The sequence below is a fragment of the Camelus bactrianus genome, chromosome X, assembly GCF_048773025.1.
Source record: "Camelus bactrianus isolate YW-2024 breed Bactrian camel chromosome X, ASM4877302v1, whole genome shotgun sequence".
In the NCBI taxonomy this organism is placed as follows: domain Eukaryota; kingdom Metazoa; phylum Chordata; class Mammalia; order Artiodactyla; family Camelidae; genus Camelus; species Camelus bactrianus.
This window is the reverse complement of record NC_133575.1, coordinates 86,835,567-86,850,624: the sequence shown is the minus strand read 5'-3', so window position 1 is coordinate 86,850,624 and position 15,058 is coordinate 86,835,567. Positions and strand designations below refer to the sequence as shown.

General features: G+C 40.0%; 1 non-coding gene across 1 annotated transcript; it reads left to right on the top strand.

Moving 5' to 3' along the window:
* Positions 1-993: 993 nt before the first annotated feature.
* TRNAD-AUC (transfer RNA aspartic acid (anticodon AUC)) lies at positions 994-1,070 on the top strand. Its single transcript has one exon. It is a non-coding gene; the product is annotated as a tRNA-Asp (tRNA).
* The last annotated feature ends 13,988 nt before the right edge of the window (positions 1,071-15,058 follow it).

The window sequence follows — 15,058 nt, the reverse complement described above, 5'->3', positions numbered from 1 at the left end:
GAATTCCTGTCTGCTTTAAGAAGGCTCTTCCATCCTGTCCGTCTATCCTTTCCCACTGTTAGCCTCCTTTTCCTCCTTACTCTGTGTGTGTGTGTGTGTGTGTGTGTGTGTGTGGTATTCCAACTCAGTGTCCAAATACTGTGTACAAGAGTCACAGAGGTGAGCAAGGCCAGGAGAGAAAGAAAATATATAAGAGATTATAATACTAAGCCAAACGAGGCATATGCCACAGGAGAGGAGCAAAGAAATCTTATGGAAGTTCAAAGGAGGCAGAGTTCATATTTAGTACAGATCTGGAAACATATGGAAGAGGTGGAATTTGAAATGAATCTTGAAGTATGGTTTGGAATTCTTTTTTTACTTTTTAAGAATAAATACTTTTTCCCTTCTAATTACAAAAGTAATGAATGATTGCTGTGATAAGTTTGGAAAGTATAAAGAAGCCAAAATGATATGAAATAAAATAAACTCGCCCATCACTTTGTCTATCATTGAGGTGATAATGATTAAAGCATGATAGTCTGTTATTCATTCTTTCATTCAATCATTCCACCAGTATTTATTGCCAAGCATACATGCTTTTGTATTTCAGTGTCAAGCAAATTACTTGACACATAATAGATGCTCAATAAATATTTGTTGAATGAGTGAATAGGTTTCAGGCCCTAGGCTAGATTACCAGTTTTCTTAATCATTTTCTCCAACGTTAAACATTTAAATTTTTCTTTTCCCTCCTATGTTATAACCCGTGCATTTTTGTGCATGGATTACTTGTGGGAAGAATTTCAGTGGGGAGAGTTCAGACATGGGGGTAAGAGTCTAGGCAGATAGCTCAAAATGAAGGTGACACAGACAGAGCATATTTATGGGCCAGCAAATAGTTCAGTTTGGCTGGAGATGAGCTAGGGGAGACATGGGAGCCAGCGCTGGAAAGTGATAAAAGTTCTTCACGTTTGTATAGAAGTTCCTAATTTAAAAAAAGTGTTTTCATAGGGCGGGAGGGTATAGCTCAGTGGTAGAGCATGTGCCTATCATGCACGAGGTCCTGGGCTCACTCCCCAGTACCGCCATTAAATAAATAAATAAATAAATAAATAAATAAATAAATAAATAAATAAACAAACAAACAAACAAACAAACCTAATGACCCCCCCAAAACAAACAAAAAATAGAGTGCTTTTGTGAACATTAATTCACATCATTTTAATGACATTCTCATTTCCACTTTACAATAGATGAGAAAACTGAGAATTAGAGAGTTTGAGTTGCCCAAGTTCACACACCTAGTAAGAGGTGGAGATTGACCTGGGTTTTGGAATATATGTTTAGAAGTTTGGGTTTTATCTTTAGAGCAATGGGGAGTTGTTGGAGAGTTATTATTATTATTATTATTATTAATAGTAGTAGTAGTCATAGTAGAAGCATTAATTAGTCTAACTTTTTATTTTGGAATAGTTTGACTCACGAGAAGTTGTAAAAATATTAGTACAGAGAGTTCCTTTGTACCTTTCACCCAGCTTTTCTCAATGATAATAACTGATATAACCATTGTGCTTTGTCAAAACCAGAAACATTGATATTGGTAGAATAGTATTAACTCAGTGGTTCTTAACCTTGGCACTATTGTCATTTTGAACTGGGTAATGCTTTGTGGTGGGGTGGGGTGGGCTGTCTTGTACATTTCAGGATATTTAGCAGCATCCCTGATCTCCATCAACTGGACAGCAGTAACAATACCTTGCTTCAGTTTTCACAAACAAAAATATTTCCAGATTTTACTCAGTGTCCGCTGGGGGTGGGCAACATTGCTTATGGTTGAGAACCACTGCATTAACTCAAAAACAAAACGTAATCAGATTCACCGTGTGTGTGTGTGTGTGTGTGTGTGTGTGTGTGTGTGTGTGTAGTTCTATGAAATTTTATCGCATGGATAGATCTGTGTAGTGATTATGACAAACAGGACACAGAACTGTTCCATCACCCTAAAGAAGCTCCCTGGTATTACCCTCTTCATAGTGCCCTTACTCCGGGCACCCGCTGATCTATTATCCATCTCTATAATTTTGTCACTTTGAGAATGTTATAATGGAATCATACAGTACAAAGCATTTTGAAACTGGCTTTTTTTCCTTCACTCAGCATAATTCCCTTGAGATCTATTTCAGGTTGTTGCTTGTATCAGCAGTTTGTTCCTTTTTGTTCCTTAGTAGAGTTGCTTAACCATCACCTGTTACTGACATTTGGATTGTTTCTAGTTTCTGGTTATTATGAATAAATGATGTTGTGAATATTCATGGACAGGTTTTTGTGTGAACATCAGTTTCATTTAGTTGCTATAAATCCCCAAGTATGCGATATCTGGGTCTTACAGTAGTTGATTGATTAGTTTTTTAATAAATTGCCAAATAATTTTCCTGGGTGACTGTACAAGTTTATATTCCTACCAATACCATTAATAGAGTTTATTCACATCCTCACCAACATTTTTTTTCTTAGCCATTCTGATCGGTGTGCAGTGATATCTCATTGTGGATCTCTCATTAAGAAAATTTGCATTTTTCTAATGGCTGATGATGATGAACATCTTTTCGTGTGCTTATCTGCCATCTCTATATCTTCTCTGGTGAATGTCTGTGCATGTCTTTTGTCTATTTTCTAAATGGATTGTATTTTTACTGTTGAGTTTTGAGAGTTCTTTATATATATATTTTAGATATTTTTTATTAGTTATGTGATTTGCAGATATTTTCTCCTAGTCTGTAGCTTGTCTTTTCATCCTCTTAGTGGGGTCTTTGGAAGAGCAAAAGTTTTTTTTTTAATTTATTTTATTCCAGTTTTGTTGAGATATAATTGACATACAGCCCTGTAATAGTTTAAGGTGTACAGCCTAATGATTTAACATACATATATTGTGAAATGATTGTCACAATATTTAGTGAACATCTATCTCCTCACATAGTTATGAACATGACAAGGATCAAGTTTTGGGGAAAGAGGATGAATTTGAATGTAGAGTCAAAATCTAAGAGGGAAATTAGCACTTTAATAACCTTTTTAAAAAATCCTCTACCCCTCTATTGCACCTTCCCCCAGGGTTTGATCCATTTTAAGGAATATTCCCTACTTTAAGCGTTTTTCATTTGTTTTTTTTTGGGGGGGGAGGTGTAATTAGGTTTATTTATTTTTAATGGAGGTACTGGGGATTGAACCTGGTTTCTTAAGGGTTGGGCAATAATTATATGACTGCTGATCCAAATGAACATGAAGGAGGTATAGAGATGATGAATTCTTTTTAAAATCTATGTCCACCCTTTAAAAAATCTAATGCTGGCGTATTTACATTGTATGCGCTTGGTGGACAGAGAGAAGTAGTTTGTATTTCTGGTGAGAACAATTCGAAATGCCTGAACCAAAGTTCTATTTTCACTTATGGCGATGGTGGTGTTTTGAAGGGAGGCCGGGTGGAAATGAGAACTGTAGCTCATTTTAGCGGTGCTTTTATTTACCCTAAAGAAAACGATTTGGGAATTATCCTTTTATTCCAATGAGTGAAGGACCAGGTCCTGCTAAGGAGGAGTCAGAGCCATGGGCTGAGGTCTGTGCGTGGTTTGTTGCAGGCAGGGTGAATTCCAAGTGTAGGACTTTAAATATATGTTCTGTGGTATATACTCTGAGTGCACATTTGTTGATTTGGAACCATTTTAGAGTGCTGTCAACTCTGGGGGACTTCTGTAGTGGCGGGAGGGGACCTGTCATGGGCTGAGACATACTCAGATGAGATGGAAGCCTCCCGTGTCCTGGCAGAGTTCCCCGGAGTATGTTCGTCATACCTGTCAGCCTCCGTGTCGGGGTTGTAATTCCTCTTGTTACTGTCTCCTTTTTCTTCTCCAAGTCTGTGAACTATGGTAGTCTTATTGGGAGGTGAGCAAGAAGCATCTCCTCTTCCCAGCCAGCAGTGTTTTACCCATCCCGTTAAAGAAAACGTTTCCTAAGCTAAGTAGGCAATTCACTTATTTTAAGCATTTGTGCTCTGCGATCCAGGAATCCTCTAGTGCTAATTCACATAAATTATCCGGTTAGCTTAACAAGGTTGGCGATTTTTATAGGATGGATAAAATGGGGGAAAGTGGAAAAGAACAAAAAAGTAAAGGTTGGCTTCAACTCTTGAGTGAAACCCATCACCCACTCTCTGGGCTGGTGGGAGACCCAGCTCTGAAGCCCTGCTCAGGTTTCTACAGGTCAGGGAGAATTTGGCTCCTGTCCCCGAGCATGAGGCTCCCTCTTTCTGGCTTTGCAGTGTGTGTCCTTCATTACAGGCAGGCTGGGCCAACTCCTGGGAAGTCCAGGCTGAGGGGACAGGGGTCTGCTCCCAGAGACTATGCCTCTCCCCGACAGGTCTGCCCCGCTTCCTGGGATTTCCACTGTGGCAATACTCCTCTGGGAGTGTGGGGTTCCCAAATATGGATCACAGGAGGGCCTCCTTCATGGATTTTTGCCATTTCAATACCATCAATACCATTATTTACTAAATTCTTTTTTAATCAATTTCAAATGGAGTCACCTTCTAACTGCAGCCTCGTACTAACCCATAACATCCACTGGATCACGGGTATGATGTGCTAGTTATACTCTTGCCAAGGCTGACCTTCCAAGCAGCAGCAATTAGCTTGGCCTGAGGGTCCAAATGTCAAACTCCTTTCTTTTTCATAGTGACAGGTGGAGGGGCCCCTGTAATATGCGCTCCTAGGCGAGGTTTACTCTGGAGCCTTTATCTCAGGTTCCATTTAGAAAGAGAGCCTCCATGACACATCTCCAGTCACTTGGAGACAGAAGGTTGTACCATCCGCATAAACATTTGGGAGCCCAGTTGGGTTGGCAAATGTTTCGACTGGCAACTCTCCACTCGGCTAGGTTGCTAATGTGTCTGCTAGAGTGGGTGTGCAGATCTTGCAAGTTGCCTCCACGGGGGCTCTGCTTGGGTCCATATGGGGTCCTCCTTGATGGCTTTTTCCTCCAGAAGGAGTTGGTTTCTGAATGGGAATCAAGCTTCCTTGGGGTGAGACATACAGGGATACGGCTACCCTTAGAGATGACACCGACGCCCACTGTCATAAGGCCATAGTGGAATACCAGCATTCACGCCTGGCCCTCACACGGAGGCAGTTACAAGTGTGAGACTTTCCCCACCAGCACTTTTCTCTCCCGGCCAGCTAAGCATGGGGATCTCTGAGCAGAATCAGGCATCAGGAGATCAGAGCCTGCATTGAGCCTCTGAGCAGCACAATGATTTTGTTATAAGTCTTTCTAGTTCCCTCAGGGCGCTTTCCCTCATGGCCTCTCAAAGCTCCCACTTAATCTTGACACCTGCCCTGTGCCCTGTCCTCTCAACAGTCTATTCATGAAAGCCCATTAGTCCAATAAACACTCAGCACTCACGGAATTAAGGGTGCTGAGTTTATATATTTGCAACTGAACTGGGGGCCTTCTGGAGACAACCTACCCCCCTTTTTAAAACTGAGTGTTTCCCAAAGAGTGCTAAGAGAGATTATTTTGAGTGGTACATTGAATACATTTCTGAAAAAATAAACTGTCCAATGACCAACCCGTGTTCTTGATTCCTATTTAACTGCATTTCCTGGTCGCAATTTCTTCCCCGAATTAGGGCTTTCGGTATCTCCCTATAGAAAGCAGAATGACACACTAGGTCCGTGTCGGGGCTCTGCATGAAACAAACTGGGTTTTGAATCCTGAGTCCATCACTTACTCCCAAGATGAACAGGCAAGTTCCAAGAAACTCTTTGAGCTTCAGGTTCCTTATCTGTGAAGTGGGCTGATGATTTCTACCATAGAAGGTTGTTTTGACGATTGAATCATAGGCAAAACACTTAGCATGGTGCCTGACCCATAATCCGTGCTCACAGCATGTTATCTAGAACAACAACAAGAATAACAATGCTTTATCCTTCTTGGGATGTTGGTGCTTCCTTTAGTACTCATTGCTGCTGTTGCTATCTGCTTGCTGTTTCAGCTATTTGGATTCCAAAACTGAACCCATCTCTTTCTGGAAGGACCCCTGTGACTGGCCCTGTACTTCCAGGTTCCATCTGTGTCCTGACATTGTCTGGGCTCGAGAATAGGTAACTTTTCCTAAGCGGGGAGAAGGGGCGTTGGGAAATGTTGAAGCCAAGGCTGCAGTTTGGACAGGTAATAGGCCAGACCACCCCAGCACCAACCAGGGCTTTGGGGCTCCCTCTGCTGGACAGTCAAGTTTCTGTCCTAAGACTGGCTCATGTTTTAGCTCCAACTGTACAATCAATTACAAGACTAGGATGAAAGGAGCAGACAAGTGGGAGAATATGATGCATAATTATGAAAACATACAAATATATGGCCGCGTACTGAGGGCTTATGGGTTGCCAAGTACTGAGCTAGGAAGAGGAGCTACAAAGACAAATACAGACTGATCTTTGGCAGAGGAGACAGACACATGCGCAGACAAATGTGATGGGCGACCTAGAGACTTGCCTGAAGTTTGTAGTGGCACAACAGAGGGATGGGCAGAAGGAAGTACTGGACACATTTACTGGCAGCGGGGAAAGGTCTGTTAAAGGGAAGGGCTTCACAGAGGGCTGTGACCCTTGAGCTGAGTCCTGAAAGACAAGTGGTGTCGTCCTGGCTGACAGGAGAGAGAGGGTAAGAAAAAGCCGAGGGACCTCACAGCTTGGCTTAGCCATAAATACTGTGATAATTTACATCCAGGTCTACTGAAGCAAGTTGCAGGTGATTTTGTTTGTTAACATGACACTACTTTTAGGCATAAAAGAATATTCATGCTGTGGACTTTAAGGGCATACTTATTTCAAGTTAATTGTAAATTAATTGGAAGATATGAAGTGGATAATAGGGAAATTTCAGTACAGAAGCAAGTGCATTCCTAAAGGCTGACTTTGGCAGTATTTTAGCTATTTGCCTTCCTGTATTTGTAGATAAGCGATTTTAACTGAGGCAAGTAATAATTTGATATTAAAGTTGAGTGTGTGCTAGGTATTTGCCACTTTTTGGTTGTGTGTTTCTCCATAAATCCTTTTAAGAACACCGCAAACTCACACAAAAATGTATTTATTCACTTACTTATTCAAAATACACAGTGCCAGAGATGTGTGTAGCCCAGCAACCCAATGACAACACCGTACAGGGTCCTTAATGAAAGAGGTACGCCTCCTGCTGTCCAGGAGGTGGTGGTCCAGAACATTTTACCAGATAGCTTCACTATTTTCAGTGAATAAAAAATTTGGTTTGCCTCACTGGAGGACAATCTCAACAGATTGTGGTAGCGTGGCAACTCAATTTCGGCTGGGGAGTGGGCATTGGGGCAGAGACAGACTAACCTGGGGCTCAAAACTTGATCGATCACAGAGACAGCAGGTTAAAATGTACTGGCCTGAATAGAACTTTTTAAAAGGCATCTAAAATCCAGGTCTATAATTTTTTTGACCTAATCACAATCACTTTATGTATGTATGTATGTATGTATGTATGTATGTATGTATGTATGTATGTATGTATGTATGTATATTGAAGTATAGTTGATTTCAGGTCTATGATTCTTGAATGAATGAATAGATAAGTGTACAAGTTGTAAATTGCTGATTTCATATCTATAAATAATCAATTTCTTTTAAAATAGGCACTAGATTTTTCAAGAGAACATAATTCTAGGAAATAAATGTTCTTTTTGATAGATTTTAGTTTCATTACACCACCAATTCCCCCAGAAGTCCTAACTGCCAGGATTGCTCTATCATACCCAGCTGGCCTCTCTGCTTTAAGATAAAGGAGAAGGGAGGAGGGTATAGCTCAGCAGTAGAGCACATGCTTAGCATGTACAAGGTCCTGGGTTCAATTCCCAGTACCTCTGTTAAAAAACGAACACATAAATAAACCTAGTTACCCACCTCCCCCCCCCAAAACACACACAATAAAATAAAGAAAAACTGTGCTTTTAGCAGGGTACAATAAAGGCAACTACAAAAGGGTCAGCAATCTTTGTTTATAGTTTTATTACTCAGTCTTTTTTTTAGGCTGTGATAACCCTGGAGATTTGCCAAGTTTCTTAGTGGTGACTGTTCGTCACTCCATCTGCTTTTCTACTTTCTAGCCAGCACCCTTCCAGCGTCCAGTTTTCAGTCCTGAAACTCAAATATTCCTCCCCAAGCCCCACAAATCCCAGGCATCCTGTTTTCTTGCCTAGCTGGGTGATAACCAGGCTCTCTCTTTAGGCACTCAGGGCATGAGTTCAGGAGAGTAATAAAGGCTTCTATGGGCCACCATATTCTTTCTATTCACCATATTCTCTACCAGCTTTGATGCCTGGATTTCTAATCTGAGTCTAATTGTACAATTTGAGGCATGAATTCTGTTGTGGGATTCTGCGGGCTGGTCTGCGGGCAGTAAAAGAATTTACCAAAGTCAAAGGATGAAAATAGGACAGGAGTTTATTAGGTATACTGCCATAGACAACAGCGGGACACAGACAAGAGGTGTCTGGGCACCCTGAGGGTGGTTGCTGAGGTCTTTTATTAGGGAGGGTAACCTCTAACTCCTTGTGCCTACATGACATTGGGCACAAAGGAGTCACAGGGGGCTTGATTGGCGTATGCACAGTTCTCTGATTGGTTGATGTTGAGGTAACAGGGAAGAGGGGGTCGTGAAAAGGTACGGCTAGGGATTTTGGTAGGGGATTATGACCGGTCCTGGTGGCCAGGCTTCTGGGCTTTGTAAGGTTGATCATTGTCTAGAGTAGTTAGTTCAGCTAAGGCAGGTAGGTATTTAAAAAGGAATGTTCTTTGTTACCTTTAAAGGGCAGCAACTGGATGCTTGAGTGGCCTTGGTGCAGGAATCTGCTAGATGCCTGTGGACCCCACAGGTTCCTGTCAACATTGAAAACTCTTGCAAGGGACCACATTCTGCTATCAAGGTTATCCTCGTTATCAGTTTCTTACAGCTGTGATGTTCTGCTGTGGTGATGATCATCGTTATCAATCTTACACCTGAGTGGGAGTGAGTACCTTGGGTAAAACCTCTGGAGGAAGGTGAAAGAGACCAAGAGGGCTCTGGATTTCTGGAGAAGGGACAGGGGTGTAGGGATACAGAAAGCCCTCTGACAATAAGGCAAAGGAGGGGTAGTAATGCAGGCAGAAGACACTGAAGCTGAACTCTGAAGACAACACAGTTTTGCTAAGGTTGGAACTACTACTACTCTTTTCTGTCCCATCAGCAGTCTGCCAAGGGACCTGAAGATACCTTGGACTCACACCTCCCACACTCTTGCCTCCTCAATGCCTGGAAATCTCGGAGTTAGAAAAAGTAATTTTAGCACGCCCTCAGGTGGCCAAATGGAATACTGCAGCAATGTCTTTGGATGAAGGTTGGCGCTGTGGACAAACATCTCGGAACAGGCATTGGTGCTTGGCAAGTTGGTACGTACCCAGCAGGGCAACTTGTGTGAAGATAGCACTCTTCCCTCCAGGGTGCCAATTCTCAAGCTGACTGGCATAGCAGCCCTGGAATAATCTTGCCAGGTTTATTTTGAACTCCCTTCATTACCTCCTCACAGCACGTTGTGGCATATAATAGTTTAATAGTTTATTAAAGTAAACCTAAATTATTTCTTAGATTTAAATATTAACTGGGTAAATAGAGCAGACTTGTTTGGGGTCCTTAAATGTTGGTGACCAGTAACAGGGATCCTTTGGCCCATCCAACGTTAGGTAGTGTTATATCAAAACTTAGTTTAATCCCATTAACGTCTGTTTTATTTATCCCATTTCTTAATAACTATCTAAAGACTTTTATCCTTATGGGATGAGTCTCTTTAAAGTTTCCACCTTTTTGGGAAGAAGTCTCTAGACTTTCCTGTCAGTTTCTTCTTATTCCCATTAATCAATCTAATTAACAATCTGATACTTTTATTAACATCTGAAAGACTCATTCAGGGGAGGCTGAGACTACAAATAAGGCTTCCCAAACCATTTTGTTTGTTTGTTTTAAACTAATGGAGTTCTTAGGTTAGCTGTTATGAGTTTTGTGTGTGTGTGTGTATGTGTGTGTGTGTGTGTGTGTGTGTGTGTCTACCTTCTAATTTGGTTTTTTAATAAGTACTAATAAAACAGCTGTTTATAATGAGAGCTCTCTAAAAGCTTACCAATTTAGAAGTTTCTCCAATTTAAAGGCTCCATTGTCTGCCCATCGACGAGTAGTATCTTAATAGCGACTCAAACCAGTGAGATGCAAGAGGCGTCCCCACAAGACAGTGCAAATGATGCAGCCTTCACAAGATCTAGAAAGCTTACTCTCAGAAATAGCCTAAGAAAGTAAAGGGGCTTAGTTGTCCAGGTGGACGCAATGAAGGTTAAGGAGATGAAGGCCCCTTTTGGGCTGGGACCCTTATGACAAATTTCCCTGAGAGTTGGTACAGCCAGACGAAACGATTGCTCAGAATCCCAGTTTATTTGACTGGCTGCCAAATGTACACTGCATGTGTATCTTCTGGAGGACAGAGACCAAGCTCCCAAAACATAGGGAAAAAAGCTCCTAAGATCAGATAGAATATTTGCATTTCAAAGATACAGGGAGAGAAATGCAAGTTACTCCTAGAAGGGCTTTTGTTTCTTTAAGGTCAGAATTTTGAAAAGATGTTTTATCCAGCATTTTCTAGCTGCACATGCAAAAAGAAAAAAAATTAATTTTGGAATGTCAAAAGAACCCCAATTTGGCCATTTTTAGGGCAATACTTCCTTTAATTCTCAAGTAAACTAGTACTTATAAGTATAAATTCTATACATACATAATAAAATCTTTCAACTGGGGTAACCCACTCAGTGTCTTTCAACTGAGAAAAATCTCCCACAGTATCTTTCAACTGGCGGGGGGAGCAGGTACCTGTTATGTACCACCAAATACAACTCAGGATCATCAAACAATAATCAGGAGATCTGAGAATCATTAGAGACTCACCAAATTCATCTGGACTCTCTGAGACTGCAAATGGGTACACGGGGCCTCTGCTGGTACCAAGGTTCCAGATAGAGGATAGAGTTCATGTGAAAGAGAGAAGTCTGCTCTGGGTCGCTTCGTGTGATTGCTAAAACTATCAACTGAAGAAAAATGCACAATCTAAAATTTAGGTTTTATTTAGGGACCTTACTGAGAACTATAGCCAGAGAGACAGCCTCTCAGAGAGCTCTGAGGAACTGCTCCAAAGAGGTAAAGGAGGAGCCAGGATATTTAAGAGTTTTTGCGAAAAAAAAACAAACCCTATAGTTGAACATCAAAGAACAGAGATCTCAATGTACCGATTTTAGTGCTTTACTGTATATGGGAAGATGCAAGAATCTGGGCTCATTGAAATTATTTCTTAGATACGCATCTTAACTATCTAGGGCCAGTATTCAGAACACAGAGTATTTCCTGGTTTTCTCCAGCCTGACATCCTGAATTCCCTTCAGGGTGCACCATGCTTGGGGTGGGGGTGGGGGGCTTCATGTGGCTGCAGTAGCTTTTGGCTTGATGGTGAGCAACATTTGTTATTTACTGGAATGGCAGGCAAATTTCCCTTTCACCATTCTCTCTCTAATTGTAAATGTGTATATTTTTCTGATCTGTTTGAAAGTAAGTTACAGACACGATGCTCTTTTATCCTAAAATAACTTCAGTGTGTGTTTTCTACAAATAAGAACATTCATTTTTATAACCATAATACAATTATTAGAACCGGGAAATTAACATTGATACAGTACTATTTTCTAATATTCAGATTTGATTCAAATTTTCAAATTGTCCCGTAATGTCCTCTGTAGAAAATATAAACACAGAATCCAATCCAGAATCACTCATTGCATTGCATTTAGTTGTGTCTCTCTAGTCTTCTTTAATCTGAAATAGTTCCTCAGTCTCAGTCTTTTGCAACCTTGACATATTAAAGATTACAAGTCAATTATTTTATAGAATGTCCTTGAATTTGGGTTTGTTTGATGTTTCTTTGTTGTAAGTTTCAGATTATGCATTTAGGGTGGGAATATCATGGAAGTGATATTATATCCTTCTCAAAGCCCATGATGTCCCTTTGTTTTGATCACAGATTTTGACATATATATGTCAGAATAATTAATGTTGAAAACCACACATGCAAATAAAGTCAGATTTCCTATAGGGTTGTGGGAATTTCACTTGCCAAGTGAGACAAAACCAAGGAACTTGGAGAAACCATCTCCTTTCCTCTGATCAGTCTAGGAATACCTTATGGAGAGGGTGGGATTTCGGGAACTTTGAACTGAGACGAGCTGGCATCTTTCAGGGGAATATTTTAACATGTGAGAATCTTGATTATTGAGAGCCCAGGTTATTTTTCATAATTCATAATTCTTTCTTGGAATCAGAAGCCAGGGTTATTGGGTTTTAGTCTCAGCTGTAGATTAGTTGCTGGGTGACAGTGGGGAACAGCAGGGTGACCCATTTCTTGGTTGCCTAACCCGTGAAATGACAGTCACACATATAGGAGGAGAGTTCTTTGAAAGCTTTGGCTGGAGAAAAGGGTAGAAGATTCCAGTGGCACCTAATTGAACTCCTTTCTTCTCTAGGATCTTTTTGGCTACTACTACTTTTCGGCTTCACATGTTTCCATACAGTTCTTGATTTTGGATGGGGAACTCACAAGTACTGGAGAGCACAAAGCCATTTATACATAGTCATTTATAATGGAAATGTGGATTTGGAAGGAATCACTGAGTATCTGTCACTGATAATTGAGCTTTAATCTTCCACTGGGTAACTGGAGAAGTTCTATAGTACTAGATATTTGTAGTTAGAAGTGTGGAGAGATGGTTTTTAAAATAACAGCAACAGTCATTATTTTCTAGACTCCGGTGTGTGGCTGGCATATGACATTTTTTTTCTTTGTTTTTTGTTGAATTTTGTGGCTATTTTGGGATCCCGTAAATTTGAATTCCATTAAAGTTTATTTCTAAAGTATTTTCTGAGCTGTGACTGGCGCTGTAGAACTGCATTGACCATTACCTAAAGATGTGGAGTGCTTTTGGCCACTGACCTTTTAAATGTCATAACAGCCTGATTGAATATTTGACTCCTTATAATTGTGCTCCTTCGCACTATGTCTATAATCTTGAACTTTTAATTTTCTGATGTTATGTAATGTTTAATCAGGTATGACTGTCATAATGACGCAATGTAATTTTCCAGTCTTTGCAGAAATGTTTTCATAGTTTAAATAGAAGCTGTTATCATTTCAATCTAGAAAGGGACTTTTTACATCAAAGACCAGAATAAAACCACAGAAGACTAGAGGGTGGGAAGGGATAAATTTGGGAGTTTGAGATTTGCAAAGGTTAACCACTGTATATAAAAACAGATTAAAAAAACCACATTTCTTCTGTATAGCACAGAGAACTATATTCAATATCTTATAATAACCTTTAATGAAAAAATATGGAAACAAATATATATATATACACACACACACACACATACATATATAATACATATATATGCATGACCGGAACATTATGCTGTATACCAGAAATTGACACATTGTAACTGACTATACTTCTATAAAAATAAACAATAAAAAATAAAAAACAGTTTCTAAGAAATTGTTTTGAATAGCTATTGAGCTGCACAAGGCCTCATAAGTAGAATGAGGCATTAAGCATTTATAAAGTTTAAACAGTTTTACCAACATATAAAAATATAATAAACTATTTGTTTTAAGATTAAATGAAGAGAAAAACTGATATTATCAACATTTATACTACTTGTTCCTACTATGCATTATGGAAAATTTGCCAGCATTGCTTGTAGACTAAGAGGAAAAATAAAGTTTACTTGTTTATGTGAAAAACAAACCCAAGCAAACTAAAAGAGATTTCCATTGGATGGGCAATGAATACTTCCCTGATAAAGGACCTGGTTTATATATTTAGTAAATTTATTTAATGATAATAAATATTAGTATTAAGTTGATTTATTTAATAAATTTACTGTTCTGTGCCAAGCATTGTGAGTTTCGGTGCATAATATGATAAAGTACAGATAAGACAGGCAAATAAAGGAATATTTACAGTACAGGGTATGTAGCAATAGGGTAAATATGGGAAGCTTTGATACCTCATCTGATATTGGGGGTCCAGGGAAAATTTTGTGGAGGAAGTGATGTCCAATCTATCCTATCCATCATCAAGTTTTGTCTACTCTACCTCCCCCTCAAAACGCATCCCCAAATCCAACCACCTCTCTTTAGCTCCACTGTCTCACTCCTAGTGGGACATCATCATCACCTGCAATATCTACCGATCCCCACTAGACTGCAGGTTTCAAGAGGACAAACATTTTTGTCTGTTTTGTTTGAGGAGAGATCTCAGATCGTACCTGTCATGTAGTGGTGGGGGGGGGGGGGGTCAATACATATTCCTGAATGAATAAATGGTCTCTTGTCTTACACTGTTGGCTCACTACAATTCAGCAGCCAAAGTGATACTTTAAAAAATGCCATTGTTTCATCTCCCATCGCTCCCATCTTCCTCACCTTTCTATGTTTTCCAGTAGTTCTGAAATAGTTAGTTTGAATTTTTCAGTTCTTGCCACATTCCTGCTTCTCACGTGTTCATTGGGCAAACTCCTTTTAATCCTAAGAGTACAGGTCAAATACTCCTGTGTTCATGAGCTTATTATCATGTGAGGAAGATAGACATCAAACAACTAAAGAGGTTAATAAAATAATTTCAAAAGTGATAAGTGACAGGATAAAACAAAACAAGGTTAGTTGAAAGAGGCATGGACAGTGCAATAGAGTAGACTTCTCTAAGAGGTGACATGTGAGCTGACTCCTAAATGGTTTGAAGGAGCCAGGCAAGCAAAGATCTGGGGGAAGAACATTTCAGGACAGAGGAAACAGACAATGCAAATACTTTGAAGGAAAGGAATAGTTTGAGGATGGAACAAAATAAGCATGAAAGATGGTGGTAGACATAGGCCAAATCTTGGA